Source organism: Budorcas taxicolor, chromosome 19, assembly GCF_023091745.1.
Source record: "Budorcas taxicolor isolate Tak-1 chromosome 19, Takin1.1, whole genome shotgun sequence".
NCBI lineage: Eukaryota > Metazoa > Chordata > Mammalia > Artiodactyla > Bovidae > Budorcas > Budorcas taxicolor.
In genome coordinates, this window is record NC_068928.1 from 40,631,397 (window position 1) to 40,648,573 (window position 17,177).

Here is a 17,177-nt window from a genome sequence, read left to right on the forward strand (position 1 = left end):
GTGTGTGTGTTTGTATGTGTCTGTGACAGGTAGATGTGGTAAAGCAATTTTTAAGATGCAAATTGTAATCTTGGTAATTTAAAAATTAAAATCCATGTTCTCTCAGTGCTGTATATAACTATACTCCTTTTTACATTAAGTAGGTAAAAGGCTCTGATGAACCACAGCAGTTGCATCCCTCTTCCTTTTCTGGAGAGCTTTCAGCTACATCCTGCCTTAGAGGCTAGTTCAAGCATGTTAACTGCCTTGCCAGGGGTAGTACCTCCCACCCGAGCAGGAACACCTTGGCCTTGCTGAGCACCACACTCCTGCAGGCATGAGTATCGTAAGGAATAGGATCAGGAGCTGTGCCTTTTTCTCTGTCTTTGTAGTCTTGCCATTTTGGCAACACATTCATTGGAATTAGGTCATTTTTTTTCTCCTAAATGCTTCTGTTTTAGTTGGCCGATTTATTCAGTTCAGTTCCTGAGCCTTATCATAAAGTAGAGAGAGTTAGTATTCAGCTTTAAAGGGATTAATATGATTATCGCTCTCATTTTGAGAACCAAGGATGACTCTAAACCAGCCACTTCATCCTTCTGGGAAGCTTGACAGGGACTCCATAACCTTTAAGCTCTCCTATGTCTTTGAAGTTCTCTAATTTCATCCTCATATAGCTATATTTATTTTAAAAATATTTCACTTTCATTCATTTATTTGGTTATGCTGGGCCTTCGTTTCAGCATGCAGGAATCTTCAGTTGTGGCACGTGGGATCCGTTAGTTGTAGCTTGTGCGATCTAGTTCCCTTACCAGGGATCAAATTCAGGCCTCTATACTGAGAGCATGGAGTCTTAGCCACTGGACCAACAGGGAAGTTCCCTACATTTATTTTTTTTAAAACATTTTATTTTCTCTTTCAGTTTTATTGAGATGTAATTGACAGACAGCACTGTATAAGTTTAAGGTGTGACAGCATAAGGATTTGACTTATGTATATCATGAAGTGATTATCATAACAAGTTTAGTGGACATTCATTCATCTCATATAGATCTTTTTTTATACAGAATTTGTTATTGTTCAGTGGCTAAGTCATATGCAACTCTTTGTGACTCCACGGATATAGGAATTTGAAAAATATTAATTTTTTCTGATGAGAGTTCTTAGGATTTATTCTCTTAATGACTTTTAAATATCACCTAGAGTGGTGTTAATTATGTTTATCACTGTGCATTATATCCCTAGTACTTACTTATCTGATAACTAGCAGTTTTTGCCTTTTGATACAGCTACATTTATTGAGAGATTAATATGAACCAGGCACTTTTCAAAGTACATGGACTGGATACTGTCTCTTCACCACAACCGATTGAAGTAGATAGTATCATTTTTATCCCAGTTTTACAGGTAATGACATTGAGTGACAGAGCAGTTAGATACTTTTCTCAAAGACACACAGCTAGAAAGAGGTAGAAATTATTTTGAATCCAGGCAATTCAGGACTTCCTGATCCCTTAACTAGGCTTCAGTGCTTTCCTTCTCCAACAAGTAAATGAGAGAATTTTCATTTTTCCTTAGTTTGATAGGTTGGTTTGATTCATTAGTCAGTTCAGTTGCTCAGTTGTGTTTGATTCTTTGTGACCCCATTGCCTGCAGCATGCCAGTCTTCCCTGTTCATCACCAACTCCCAGAGCTTGCTCAAACCCATGTCCATTGAGTCAGTCATGCCATTCAACCATCTCATCCTCTGTCATCCCCTTCTCCTCCAGCCTTCAATCTTTCCCAGCATCAGGGTCTTTTCCAGTGAGTCAGTTCTTTGTATCAGGTGGTCAAAATATTCGAGCTTCAGCTTTACTGAGATGAATTAAAGGATAAGATCTAAGTTAAGATGGCCTGACCTGCCAGCTGAAGCCAGGACTACTCAGCTACAGTCTGAATTGTCACAGAGCTCTTGTCCTGGCCACTGTTTCTTGCCCTGAAAACTGACCACTTGGAACATAGTTCTGTACACCGAGCCACTCACTACTGAGCTGGTGAATGGTTCTCTTCCTAAGGACATGAGCAAGAAAGCAAACAGACGAAAACCCAAAGAATTACGGATAAAACAAGGTGTGATATTCAAGATATTTAACAATCATATGGCAGGGGTGCTGATGAATCAGAACAAACACCAGTGGCTGAGAAGTCTGGGGTGGGATTCTGGAGGCTCCTGCTGTGTCTCATGTATTTAGTTATTGGAAGGTGGGAAGGGGGTCGTGGAGGAAGCCCTCGGACCATGATGAGGGCATTCAGGGAGTCTGTGGCTACTTATCAATTCTGTGAGATATTTTGGTATTTTATGACATGTACCAGCACTGCTATCGTCCTTCCTGAACCTTTGGGAGCCTCAGTGCAGGGCATAATCCACCCAAAGCCAAGATAACTTTTTGTAGTAACAGTTCTCAGCCAGGAGTGGAGCTGTTTTTCATTCACTCAGTGATATCCGACTCTTTGTGACCCCATGGACTGCAGCACGCCAGGCTTCCCTGTCCTTCCCCATCTCTGGGAGTTTGCTCAAACTCATGTCCTTGAGTTGGTGATGCCATCCAACCATCTCATCCTCTGTTGTCCACTTCTCCTCCTGCCTTCTGTCTTTCTCAGCATCAGGGAGAAGGGCAGGCATATCAGAATCTTGGGGGGGCCGGCATGTTGCTTTCATTTTTATCTCAAAGGGACAGACATGAAGCAAGAGCTGAGATCACGGCTTTAGGACATCCTCAAGGCAATCGTCATTCCCTGCAGCTTGGCCATATTACTACAGAATGGTTTCTTGTTACAGTACAGTTCAGAGGCAAAACTTTTGCCTAAATTATCTTAGGAAAACTATGGTATAACTTTCCCCACCCCCATCTCCCAAATTGATGATCTGATTCTCTGCACTCATTTTCATAGATGCCTTTTGGATACTTACTATGCCACATATGGTACAGAGTGGAGAGATCCAAGTTTATTTTGGCCCTGAACAGTTTCAGTGACTAATTATTTATGTTTCCTTTAGGCCATAGGTGCAGCTTTGAGTTGTTTTGGTACAAGCCTGAGACACATCCTTCATTCACTCAGCTCTGAGTCTGGTCTTGTGCTAGGTACTAAGGAATTGGAGATGAGAGAAATAGTCCTTGCTCTCAAGAGCTTACAGTGGGCCAGATCATGAGCTAGAAAGGCAATAGGCAATTATAGCACAGGGTGAGGATATGGACCTAGTGCTGTGGATGGGTGTTTTGGGAGGACTTCCCACAGAACGGGGAGGAGTCTTCAAAGCCAGGCCATGCCATCTCTTCTTGTGTAGGTCACTGCAAGAGCCTTTCTGTTGCCACTGTTGCAGCAAAAACAGAAATGAGGCGTTTCTTAAATAAAAATGAGACTTTTCTGATTTAAAAGAAAAAGGTAAATACGAAAACAGTGAACAGGCTGGGGAAACAACATAAACAGGCCTAAAAGAGTTACACAATCTTGGTTATTCTTTAGCTGTTAGTCACAAATGGGCCTCCCTGGTGGCTCAGCAGTAAAGACTCTGCCTGTTGCAGGAGATGTGGGTTCGATCCCTGGGCTGGGAAGGTCCCCTGGAGAAGGAAATGGTAATCCACTCCAGTATTCTTGCCTGGAGAATTCCATGGACAGAGGAGCCTGGTGGGCTATAGTCCGTGGGATTGCAAAGAGTCAGACATGACTTAGTGACTAAACAGCAAGACAGTGACTAAACAGACACTTGTAGCTGGACTTATCCTTCACGAAGCTAATTACTCCCTGACTCCATGTGAATTATACTCTAGCATTCTTCTCCTCCTGTACTTCCTTGAAGTATTCTTTGTTTCAGAAAGAAAGTCTTTGGCCTATAACTTCAGAAAAGAGCAACCCCAGTTACTGGGAGTTTTCTGATGCTAGCAGTGGCTGTTTTCTGAAATTTTACAAGAGGAAAAGACACACACACACACACACACACAAGACCTTCATTAGAGTATAAAACTGTGGTGACCCAAGGATGAAAGAGCAGATAAAACCAAGGAAGGTCTTGGAACGCAGGAACGGAAAAACCAGACCCTTATTGTCCTTCCCTCCCCCATATGGTAACTATGAACGGATTTCAGGTCCTCCTGAGCAGAATAACCTGTCTCCCCTCCTACCCCACACAGGGATGAAGGCATTTACTCTTCCCCCACCCAGTATACATGCCTCATCCAATCGGCAAATGACCCGAAAGACCCCTACCCTGGGTATAAAAGTGGACTAAAGACCCCTGTTCAACATCGATTCTCCCTTGAGCTGGCCTGCTGTTCTAACAGCGTCTCCCACTCTAATAAACTTTATTTCCCTGTTATTCTGTCTCATGTCTGGAAATTACTTTCCAACCCACGCACAGACCATGACAAAAACGTCTCCGTATTTCTTCCCCGGGGGGAGTGGGCATAATTCTCGAGGCTCTAGCCCACTGTGTTCCCTCTTTGCCTGGCAAAGAGTAAAGCTCCTCTTTCTCATTCTTCCAAAACTCGGTCTCCGTATTTCTCTTTGGCATTGGGGTACGGAGAGTCAATATTTTGGCATCGCTGCTCCTGCCTTCCTACGAGTCACTGTCCACACAGGCACCAAAGTGATTTTTCTAGGCACATGGCACCCTCAGGTCTGGGCCTCCCGTGGCTCCTCACTGAATAATGTCCAGCTTCCTCCGAGGCATCTTTTGGGCCTCTCTCCGCTTGCTTGCTCCTGCCACACCGGCCGTTCTCCCGTCTCTGTAACATGCCCACTTCCCTCCTGCCCGTGCTAGCTCTGCCCTTCCACAGAGCTTCCCAGTATCGGCTGCTTCGTGTCCATTTGGGCCTCAGCTCCACACTGGCCCCTCTGAAAGTTCTCAAATAACTTTTCTATCGGAAGAAACCACCTTATCCCTGTATTCGTCATACTTTTTATGTCTGTATTTCATGATGTTTAGACATCTTAAAACTCTCTGGCCCAGGACTAGCCAATTTTAGCAAAGGGCTCAGCTGGGACCCTCTTTTATATGCGTACTAACCAATCCCGAATTGAAAGCACCAATCAACTTCATATATGACTGTCTATCATCAAGCCCCTATTTCCCTGGCTCTTATGTCATCGCAGGACCACATAGAGACCCTCCACAGCCCCAAACCCAAGGGAGTTACTCTAACTAGTCAAACCTAAGCTGCCCTGCCTTGATTTTCCTGCAGAAACTGCATAAAGGCTCTGGCCTTGGCCTTCTCCTTGCTCCTTTCCTCCTCTTGACCTACGCAGATTCTCCCTGTGTGGCCCTGTGTGCTGAGATATGCCCTCTTCTCTCGGGAAGTATCAGTTCAGTTCAGTCACTTAGTCATGTCCGACTCTTGGCGACCCCATGAATCGCAGCACGCCAGGCCTCCCTGTCCATCACCAACTCCCGGAGTTCACTCAAACTCATGTCCATCGAGTCAGTGATGTCATCCAGCCATCTCATCCTCTGTTGTCCCCTTTTCCTCCTGCCCCCAATCCCTCCCAGCATCAGAGTCTTTTCCAATGAGTCAACTCTTCACATGAGGTGGCCAAAGTACTGGAGTTTCAGCTTCAGCATCATTCCCGCCAAAGAAATCCCAGGGCTGATCTCCTTCAGAATGGACTGGTTGGATCTCCTTGCAGTCCAAGGGACTCTCAAGAGTCTTCTCCAACACATTTCAAAAGTATCAATTCTTCAGTGCTCAGCTTTCTTCACAGTCCAACTCTCACATCCATACATGACTACTGGAAAAACCATAGCCTTAACTAGACAGACCTTTGTTGGCAAAGTAATGTCTCTGCTTTTGAATATGCTATCTAGGTTGGTCATAACTTTTCTTCCAAGGAGTAAACATCTTTTAATTTCATGGCTGCAGTCACCATCTGCAGTGATTTTGGAACCCCAAAAAATAAAGTCTGACACTGTTTCCACTGTTTCCCCATCTATTTCCCATGAAGTGATGGGACCGGATGCCATGATCTTAGTTTTCTGAATGTTGAGCTTTAAGCCAACTTGTTTACTCTCCTCTTTCAATTTCATCAAGAGGCTCTTTAGTTCTTCTTCACTTTCTGCCATTAGGGTGGTGTCATCTGCATATCTGAGGTTACTGATATTTCTCCTGGCAATCTGGATTCCAGCTTGTGCTTCTTCCAGCCCAGCGTTTCTCATGATGTCGGGAAGTATAGGTAATAACAATCTTCTTTCAGTGGTATTGGCCTCTCTGTGTTGTCACTCAGTCATACCTCTAAGCTAAATACTGGGTATAATTTTAATACAGACCAAGGACTTCCAGTGGTAGTCCTTATCAGTCCAGTGGTTAAGACTCCATGTTTCCGATGCAAGGAGCTTGGGTTCCATCTCTGATCGGGACACTAAGATCCCACATGGCATGCAGCGAACACAAACAAACAAAAAAGATATTTTACATGCATTAAATTGTCAAATGTTATAAAATTTTTTTCAAAAGTACAGTCCACAAGCTCCCCCTCTCTTTATCATCTTTAAGGCACATGGCGGCACTGATGTTTTCCTGTCTGTCCACCTGCAGGTGCCCTGTCTCCTCCACTAGCATGTAAGCTTCAGGAAAGCAGAAGCAGGATTTGTTTGGGTTCCCATAGATCCCTGGCCCCTTAAGTGCTCACTTAATTGATATATGTTTTTGGTTAAATCAATGAATAACAGATATCTTCGCTCACACTGACCTATCTACATTGCTCTACAAAGATCAGAAGAGAAATGGCACCAGGTTGGAATTATTTCACGCTAAAAACAGGAAAGTATCAGTTATAATTTTCGCTCATGTTTGTGAGTACTCTCCAAATAGCATGGTGATATTTGTTTTAAAAGAACAAATTAGAGACATCTGCAGAAATAATGACTATTACTTGTCAGCTTTGATATTGCTCAGGCGGTAAAGAATCTGCCTGCAATACAGGATACCCAGGTTTGATCCCTGGGTCCGGAAGATCCTTTGGAGGAGGGCATGGCAACCCACTCCAGTATTCTTGCCTGGAGAATCCCTTGGACAGGGGAGCCTGGTGGGCTACAGTCCATGGGGGTCACAAAGAATCGGACAGGACTGAGTGACTAACACACACACCCCTTTCTTCCTGTTAGGTTATTACCGTAACTGAATATAAATTCATCAGTTTTTTGACGTTCTTTAAAAATATACATATATTTTATGTATTTATTATTTGGCTATACCAGGCCTTATTTGCAGCATGTGGGATCTAGTTCCCTGACCAAGGATCAAACCTGGGCCCCTGCATTGGGAGCACAGAGTCTTAGCCACTGAACCACCACGGAAGTGCCCTGACCTGCTTTCCTAATTAATCACTATCTGGGTCCTTCTCTCCTGCTCAGCGATACCTCTGCTCTTCACCCTCTGGAGAGTTCATTATTCTCATCTACCTTTAGGGCCTCACTGATCACCTCCCTCCTGTGGTCTCTGAAACCCACCTCCTGCTCCCATTTGCTTTCTTCCTCTGGGAAACAATTCGCTTGTCCTGATCTCAAAGCTCACGTTCCAGACTCATCTCACCCTTTTCCATTTCACTGACGCCCCCTGTCACTTCGCTACTTCTCCCAACGGTATTGTTATTTTCTAGTTATGTTTCCTTAAAAGCTTGGCATCATTTTGGGCATCTGTTTAAAAAATTTTTAATCATTAAGTATCTTAAATTTTAAAAAATTCATTTATTTTGGCTGTACCGTGTGGCATGTGGGCTCTTAGTTCCCCAACCAGGAATGGAACCTGTGCTCCCTGCGGTGGAAAAGCAGAGTCACAACCATGAGACCGAGACCACTAGGGGAGTCCCTATTGTAAAATATCTTACATGGTAAGGATTTAAAAAGTATCTGCATAGTTTAAATAATGATAATGAAACATACCTGTATTTGAGAGTTCCTCGTTTCTTCTCATTCTTGCTCAGATGTCATCACTATCTAAAGTTTTCTTTTTGCCAGCTTTATTGAGGTAAATAAATAATAAATAATAATAATAAAAAAATAATAATAATGCTGTGCTTAAGGTGTACAATGAATTGATTTGATACATGGATAAACTGCAAAATGATAACCACCGTAGTATAACTATGGCCCTCCATCTGCCAGATAGTTAACGTTTCTTTACTTTTTTTGTGGTGAGAACATTTAAGACTTATTCACTTAGCAACATTCTAGTATATGATACAGTATTATTTGCTATCACCACCATGCTGTATTGTTACATCCCAAACTTGTTAATCTAAAACTGTAAGTTTGTACCTTTTGACCAACACATCATCTAAACTTTTTTCTTTTAAACAGTTTTGTCATTGATGTTCTTCTAAACAATGCATTATTTAGTTTTTCTGTTCTGAACATCATGCAAATGGAGTTATACCTAAGGTATCCTTCTGGGACTTGCTTTCTTCACATGCTTTATATTGCTGGAACTGCTCAGGGTTGGTGTGTGCGGCAGTTGTAGGTTGGGTTCCTTGAGAAGCAGACTTGAAGGTGAATTCTGTGTACAGGCGAAAGAAAGTGAAAGTGTCAGTCCCTTAGTCGTGTCTCTTTGTGGCCCAGAGACTGTAGCCCCCCAGGCTCCTCTGTCCATGAAATTCTCCAGGCAAGAGTACTGGAGTGGGTTGCCATTCCCTCCTCCAGGGAATCTTCCTGACCCAGGGATCGAATCCTGGTCCCCAGCATTGCAGGCAGATTCTTTACCATCTGAGCCACCAGGGAAGTCCTTGTTCTTGTACAGGGTGCTTATTAACGATTCCCCTTGGAATCCTTACCTGTGAAAGGGGAGAAAGAAACAAGATTGGGTACAAGGAGAAGGTGAACGTCCATGTGGCACCTTGGAGCACAGTATTGTCCTGAGATGGGCTGAGATGTCCAGTCCTTTGTGCTCCTGAACCACTCAGCCATTGGATGCGGGTCACTCCAGGAGAGGGCATGATCTTGAGTGATTCCCTGTAGCCAACACTATCTCTGGGGGACCAATGACTGCAGAATGTCTGCTGCCAATACTCATAGCTGAGATAAGAAGTCTTTCCTTGAAGGAGGACCTGGGTGGCACATCACAGTGAAGAGGTTATACTTGGTCATTTTTTACTAATGAGATACCATTCCTTGGTATGAATAAGCCTTGGTTATTACTTCATTTCCACTCCTGATGACTGTCTGGGTTGTTTCTAGTTTTTTGCTATTATCATTAGTGATGCTATGAATATTCTTGGACATGTCTCCTGGTGCACATGTTTGAGGGTTTCTAGAAGTTCTAAACCTAGGAGTAAAATGGTAGGGTTATAGAATATGCACATATCCAACTTGGATTAGGTAAAACCAAACAGTTTTTCAAAGTGATTGTATTTTTACAACCCCGCAAGAATATAAGAATTTCTATTACAGCCTCATCTACACTTGATACAGTGAGACTTTTTGATATTTGTCAAGCTGGAGCATGTGAAATGAAATCTTTTGATTTTAATTTGCATTTCCCTGATTACTAATGAGGATGAATATATTTTCATATATTTATGGAATGTATGGGTTTCCTTTACAGTGAGGAGCTTGTTGAAATTTTCATGCCGTTTTTATACTGCTGTCCTACTTTATCCTTGTGTTTCTTGATATTCTAATATATTTGTTCACATATATGAACATTGTGACTATATACATGCTAAACTATATACACTATTCTATTTCTGTGTTAAAGTCAGAGAATTCCTTTAGAATGCAATTTACTAATATTCTTTTCTACTGTGTATTATCCACTACTGAATCTAAACATTGAGATTTTATATTTCATTTCTTATCTTCTTTCTATCTGGACATGTACATTTGTTTCTTTTTCAGATCTGCTTAGTTTTTCTTTTCATATTTTAGGATTCTGCCCATATTTCAAGGTTTTTAAACATTTCCTTTGTAAATACTCTCTGTTTTATCATTGTTTCCATTGGTTTTTTCTCATTGTACCTTGTTTTCCTGGGTTGATTTTTGATCATGAAAAATACATGTTCCTTAAAATTTTATTTGGGAGAAACCTTCGAGGCCTGGGATGATGGTGGCTTTATCCAGAGAAAATTTTTATTTGCTTCCATTAGGTTACCTGGAAGGATACCAGTAGATATAGGGATCCTCTTAAATGGAATTCTCAGCTTAAAGTTATTATTTTTTTTTTTAAAGGACCACAAATTTATTTTGTTTCTTTTCTGAAGGTCAGTAGTCTAAAAATGTGTCAACATAACACATTCTTCTGAGGCTATAGGAGAGAATCCATTTCCTAGGCTTTCCAGCTCTTAGAGGCCTTCTTTATTCTCTGGTTTGCAACCGGCTATACTACTCCACCCCTAAAGCCTGACTCCAAACTCTTTCCTCTGCTGGCCATATCTCCTTCTCTGACTCTCTGACTCTCTCACTTGCCTTTTCCTGTTTTTTTTTTTTTTCTTTGCTAAGTAGTTTATTTATTTATTTTTTAAATTTATTTATTTTTTTAATTTTAAAATCTTCAATTCCTACATGTGTTCCCAAACATGAACCCCCCTCCCACCTCCCTGCCCATAGCATCTCTGTGGGCCATCCCCATGCACCAGCCCCAAGCATGCTGTATCCTGCGTCAGACATAGACTAGCGATTCAATTCTTACATGATAGTATACATGATAGAATGCCATTCTCCCATATCATCCCACCCTCTCCCTCTCCCTCTGAGTCCAAAAGTCCATTATACACAGCTGTGTCTGTTTTCCTGTCTTGCATACAGGGTCGTCATTGCCATCTTTCTAAATTCCATATATATGTGTTAGTATACTGTATTGGTGTTTTTCTTTCTGGCTTACTTCACTCTGTATAATAAAGTTATTTTGAAACAGCCAGATAATGTGAATTTTGACTCCAAATCTGTCTGAAGTTTGACTTGTAACTGTATATTCTAAAGGGTAATTTTTTCCTCTTCTCCTTATGCAAAGGGTTGAAACAGGAAACTTTCCTTGTAATCCTGGGAGGGAGTGAATTAATTTCTCAGTCATGCTTACACTGGGTGCATAGCCCTTTGGGGTTCACACTTACAGAGGAGGTCCTCTGTTTATACTTCCCCCTTTAGGCAAGTGCTGTGCTTTATCTCTTGACTTTCACACTCTGTGGGTTCATATAAACTGAAGTCCAAGTTCATAGCTTCAGCAGTGCTTCAAAGTTTAAGCCAGCGTCAGGTCTCTATTTACCTCTTAGGTTCCCTCCTTCATGTAGTGGTTGATCTGAATTTCTCTGTTAGTACCAGTTCATTAATGCTTTTAAAAAGATTTAAAAGGGATTTTATACAGAGTTTTCAGTTGTTCTCAGTAGGAGAACCAATCAAAACAGTCTCCCATACTGATTCTTTTTACCTCTCTGACTGTTCCTATTTATTGTTATTCATAGATTTTTGTTCCTCCAACTACTCCTTAAGGGTTGATATTCCCCAGTTTTAAAATACATACTCAGTTGTATCTGATTCTTTGTGACCCAGGCTCCTCTTACCCATGGGATTTTCCAGGCAAGAATACTGGAATGGGTTGCCATTTCCTCCTCCAGAGGATCTTCCTGATCCAGGGATGGAATGCAAATCTCCTTTGTCTCCTGCATTGGCAGGCAGAAGCTTTACCACTGAGCCATCTGGGAAGCCCCAGGTTTTTTTTTGCTTGTCTTTAAAAATTTCTTTTATTTATTTAATTATTTTTTATTGAAGGATAATTGCTTTTCAGAGTTTTGCTGTTTTCTGTCAAACCTCAACATGAATCAGCCATAGGTATACATATAACCCTTCCCTTTTGAACTTCCCTTCCATCTCCCTCCCTATCCCACCCCTCTAGGTTGATACAGAGCCCCTGTTTGAGTTTCCTGACCCATACATCAAATTCCCATTGGCTATCTATTTTACATATGGTAGTGTAAGTTTCCATGTTACTCTTTCCATACATCTCACCCTCTCCTCCCCTCTCCCCATGTCCATAGGTCTATTCTCTATGTCTGTTTCTGTAAATAAATTATTCAGTATCATTTTTCTAGATTCCGTATATATGTGTTAGAATAAGATATTTATCTTTCTCTTTCTGACTTACTTCATTTTGTATAATACGTTCTAGGTTCATCCACCTCATCAGAAATGACTCAAATGTGCTCCTTTTTATGGCTGAGTAATATTCTATTGTGTATATGTACCACAACTTCTTTATCCATTCATCTGTCGATGGACATTTAGGTTGTTTCCATGTTCTAGTTGTTGTAAATAGTGCTGCAGTGAACAATGGGATACGTGTGTCTTTTTCAATTTTGGTTTCCTTAGGGTATATGCCTAGGAGTGGGTTTGCTGGGTCATATGATCTCCATACCGTCTTCCATAGTGGCTGTGTCAATTTACATTCCCATCAACAGTGCAAGAGCGTTCCCTTTTCTCCACACCCTTTCCAGCATTTATTGTTTGTAGGCTTTTTGATGATGGCCATTCTGGCTAGTGTGAGGTGATAGCTCATTGTAGTTTGATTTGTATTTCTCTAATAATGAGCAATGTTGAGCATCTTTTCATGTGTTTGTTAGCCATCTGTATGTCTTCTTTGAAGAAATGTCTGTTTAGATCTTTTTCCCACTTTTTGATTGAGTTGTTTGCTTTTCTGGTATTGAGTTGTATGAGCTGCTTGTATATTTTGGAAATTAATCCTTTGTCAGTAGTTCCATTTGCTATTATTTTCTCCCATTCTGGGGGTTGTCTTTTCACCTTGCTTATAGTTTCCTTTGCTGTGCAAAAGCTTTTAAGTTTAATCAGGTCCCACCTGTTTACTTTGGTTTTTATTTCCATTACTTTAGGAGGTGGGTCATAGAGAATCTTGCTTTGATTTATGTCATTGAGTGTTTTGCCTATGTTTCCTCTAAGAGTTTTATAGTTTCTGGTTTTACATTTAGGTCTTTAATCCATTTTGAGTTTATCTTTGTGTATGGTGTTAGGAAGTGTTCTAACTTCATTCTTTTACATGTAGCTGTCCAGTTTTCCCAGCACCATTTATTGAAGAGGCTGTCTTTGCCCCGTTGTATATTCTTTCCTCCTTTGTCAAAAATAAGGTACCCATAGGTGCATGGGTTTATCTCTGGGCTTTCTATTTTGTTCCATTTGTCTATATTTCTGTTTTTGTGCTGGTACCATACTGTCTTGATGACCGTAACTTTGTAGTATAATCTGAAGTCAGGAAGGTTGATTTCTCCAGCTCCATTCTCCTTTCTCAAGACTGCTTTGGCTATTTGGGGTCTTTTGTGTTTCCATGTGAATTGTGAAATTTTTGTTCTAGTTCTGTGAAAAATGCCATTGGTAATTTGATAGGGATCACATTGAATCTGTAGATTGCACTTGGTAGTATAGTCATGTTCACGATATTGATTCTTCCTACCTAGGAACATGGAATATCTCTCCATCTGTTTACGTTGTCTTTTATTTCTTTCATTAGTGTCTTAAAATTTTCTGTGTACAGTTCTTTTGTATCCTTCAGTAAATTTATTCCTAGATATTTAATTCTTTTTGTTGCAATGGTGAATGGAATGATTCCTTAATTTTTCCAATTTTTCATTGTTAGTACATAGAAATGCAAGTGATTTCTGTGCATTGATTTTGTATCCTGCAACTTTACTAAATTCACTGATTAGCTCTAATAATTTTCTGATACTGTCTTTAGGTTTTTCTATGTACAGTATCATGTCATCTGCAAACAGTGAGAGCTTTACTTCATCTTTTCTGATCTGGATTCCTTTTATTTCTTTTTCTTCTCTGATTGCTGTAGCTAGAGTCCCAGAACTATGTTGAATACTAGTGGCAAAAGTGGACACCCTTGTCTTGTTCCTGATCTTAGGGGGAATGCTTTCAGTTTTTCACCCTGAGAATAATGTTTGCTGTAGACTTGTCATATATGGCCTTTACTATGTTGAGGTAGTTTCCTTCTATGTTCATTTTTTGAAGAATTTTAATCATAAATAGGTGCTGAATTTTTTCAAAGGCTCTTTCTGCATCTATTGAGATTATCATAAGGTTTTCATCTTTCTGCCGGGGTCCAGCCCCAGTGGATCCAGGGAATTTGAAGAGGGGATGGAGTCAGCGTCTGGGAAAGGACTATTTAATTAGAAATATAAAGAGATTAGGAAAGAATAGTGTAGTAGGAAAATTTAGTGGAGAAAAGATGCTGAATAACTTGGTTTACGTGGAGAGTTAATAAAACCTCGAGACAAGAGGTTTGCACCATTTATGTAGGCCACCAGCGCCCACTTGAATAGCGGAGGGTGCCCCGCCTTGGGCTCCCTTTCGCGTGGGTCTTAGAAGCCAGGGCAAGTAGACTTGGTGAGCCTCCACGCTTCAGATGGGAATTCAGCCAGAAAAGGAGAGGGAGGGAGAGGGAGAAAGAGAGAGAGAAAGAGAGATTCGACACAGGGGGAGCCAGATTTCCAAGAAACCAGTTCGAGAAGCTGGTCTGAGAAACTGGTCCATCCTTTATTGTTTGGGAAAGCTTTTTATACTTTTGGTTGTACATAGAGATCAATGGATAATACAAAGTTATGCAGGGTCAGCAGCCCTGACTCTTATCAAGACCAGGCTTTCTTTCTGCAAATCTTTCCGTATACAAAGGGTCTCAGGTGATTTACATTATCTTCTGGCCAGAAGGCCAATTAACATTTTACAGCCCTTTTCTGATAAGGGTAATAGTGTTGTTCTTCCCAAAGTCTGGTGCCACTCTCAGAAAGCACTAAATAAAGTTACATTCTTACATAGCAAGGACACAACAATTTATAACAAAGAAAGAGGAGTACAGTGATTTATAACAAAGAGAAAATTAATTAACTCAAAAGTCTATGTTGCTAACATCAAAAACTACTATATTCCTTTTTCTGTATCCCAATTACATTGATTAATATCCTTCAGGTGCTTAAAAGATAAAGAATATGGAGGCCTGGCAGCAAACATTAACTCAACAATGAAATCCTTCACCAAACTAATTCTTAGCTGTAAAAGGCTCTATATCTTTAAAATGTTTTAAGCTTCGTGCCTCTCATGGTTGGGGGGCTGTAAACAATCACAAGTTGTAAAAGTCTCCAACCGTCAGGCAAGTTAGAGAGCCATCAGAGGGATTTGAGCTGAAACATTCCCCTCATATGCAGGAGACCAGTTGGAGCTCTAAGTTAACTTTTTCCAGAGAAAAGTGGTTGGGTCAGTTCAGTCGCTCAGTCGTGTCTGACTCTTTGCGACCCCATGAATTGCAGCACGCCAGGCCTCCCTGTCCATCACCAACTCCCGGAGTTCACTCAGACTCACGTCCATCGAGTCCATGATGCCATCCAGCCATCTCATCCTCTGTTGTCCCCTTCTCCTCCTGCCCCCAATCCCTCCCAGCATCAGAGTCTTTTCCAATGAGTCAACTCTTTGCATGAGGTGGCCAAAGTACTAGAGTTTCAGCTTTAGCATCATTCCTTCCAAAGAAATCCCAGGGTTGATCTCCTTCAGAATGGACTGGTTGGATCTGCTTGCAGTCCAAGGGACTCTCAAGAGTCTTCTCCAACACCACAGTTCAAAAGCATCAATTTTTCAGTGCTTAGCCTTCTTCACAGTCCAACTCTCACATCCATACATGACCACAGGAAAAACCATAGCCTTGACTAGACGGACCTTAGTCAGCAAAGTAATGTCTCTGCTTTTGAATATACTATCTAGGTTGGTCATGAATTTTCTTCCAAGGAGTAAGCGTCTTTTAATTTCATGGCTGCAGTCACCATCTGCAGTGATATTTGAGCCCAGAAAAATAGAGTCAGCCACTGTTTCCACTGTTTCCCCATCTATTTGCCATAAAGTGATGGGACCAGATGCCATGATCTTAATTTTTCTGAATGTTGAGTTTCAAGCCAACTTTTTCACTCTCCTCTTTCACTTTCATCAAGAGGCTCTTTAGTTCTTCTTTGCTTTCTGCCATAAGGGTGGTGTCATCTGCATATCTGAGGTTATTGATATTTCTCCTGGAAATCTTGATTCCAGCTTGTGCTTCATCCAGCCCAGCATTTCTCATGATGTCCTCTGCATATAAGTTAAATAAGCAGGGTGACAATATACAGCCTTGATGTATTCCTTTTCCAATTTGGAACCAGTCTGTTGTTCCATGTCCAGTTCTTACTGTTGCTTCCTGACCTGCATACAGATTTCTCAGGAGGCAGGTCAGGTGGTCTGGTATTCCATCTCTTTAAGAATTTTCCAGAGTTGATTGTGGTCCACACAGTCAAAGGCTTTGGCAAAGTCAATAATGTCAGAAGTAAATATTTTTCTGGAACTCTCTTGCTTTTTCTGTGATCCAATTTATGTTGGCAATTTGATCTCTGGTTACTCTGCGTTTTCTAAATCCAGCTTGAACATCTAGAAGTCCATGTTTCATGTACTATTGAAGCCTGACTTGGAGAATTTTTTAACATCACTTACTAGTGTGTGAGATGAGTGCAATTGTGTGGTAGTTTGAGCATTCTTTGGCATTGCCTTTCTTTGGGACTGGAATGAAAACTGACCTTTTCCAGTCCTGTGGCCACTGCTGAGTTTTCCAAATTTGCTGGCATACTGAGTGCAGCACTTTCACAGCATCATCTTTCAGGATTTGAAATAACTCAAGTGGAATCCCATCACCTCCACTAGCTTTGTTTGTAGTGATGCTTCTTAAGACCCACTTGACTTCACATTCCAGAATGTCTGGCTCTAGGTTGGTGATCACACCATGTTGATTATCTGGGTGGTGAAGATCTTTTCTGTATAGTTCTTCTGTGTATTCTTGCCACCTTATCTTCTGCTTCTGTAAGACCCCTCACCTTGAGGGATATACAGGAACAGAGCCTTGGTCCTTCTAGGGACCTATTATACCCCCTTTCCTCCTTAGGTCGGAGAAGGCAATGGCAACCCACTCCAGTACTCTTGCCTGGAAAATTGCCTCTGTGGATGGAGGGGCCTGGTCGGCTACAGTCCATGGGGTTGCGAAGAGTCGGACATGACTGAGCGACTTCACTTTCACTTTTCACTTTCATGCATTGGAGAAGGAAATGGAAACCCACTCCAGTATTCTTGCCTGGAGAATCCCAGGGATGGGGAAGCCTGGTGGGCTGCTGTCTATGGGGTTGCACAGGGTTGGACACGACTGATGCGACTTAGCAGCAGCAGC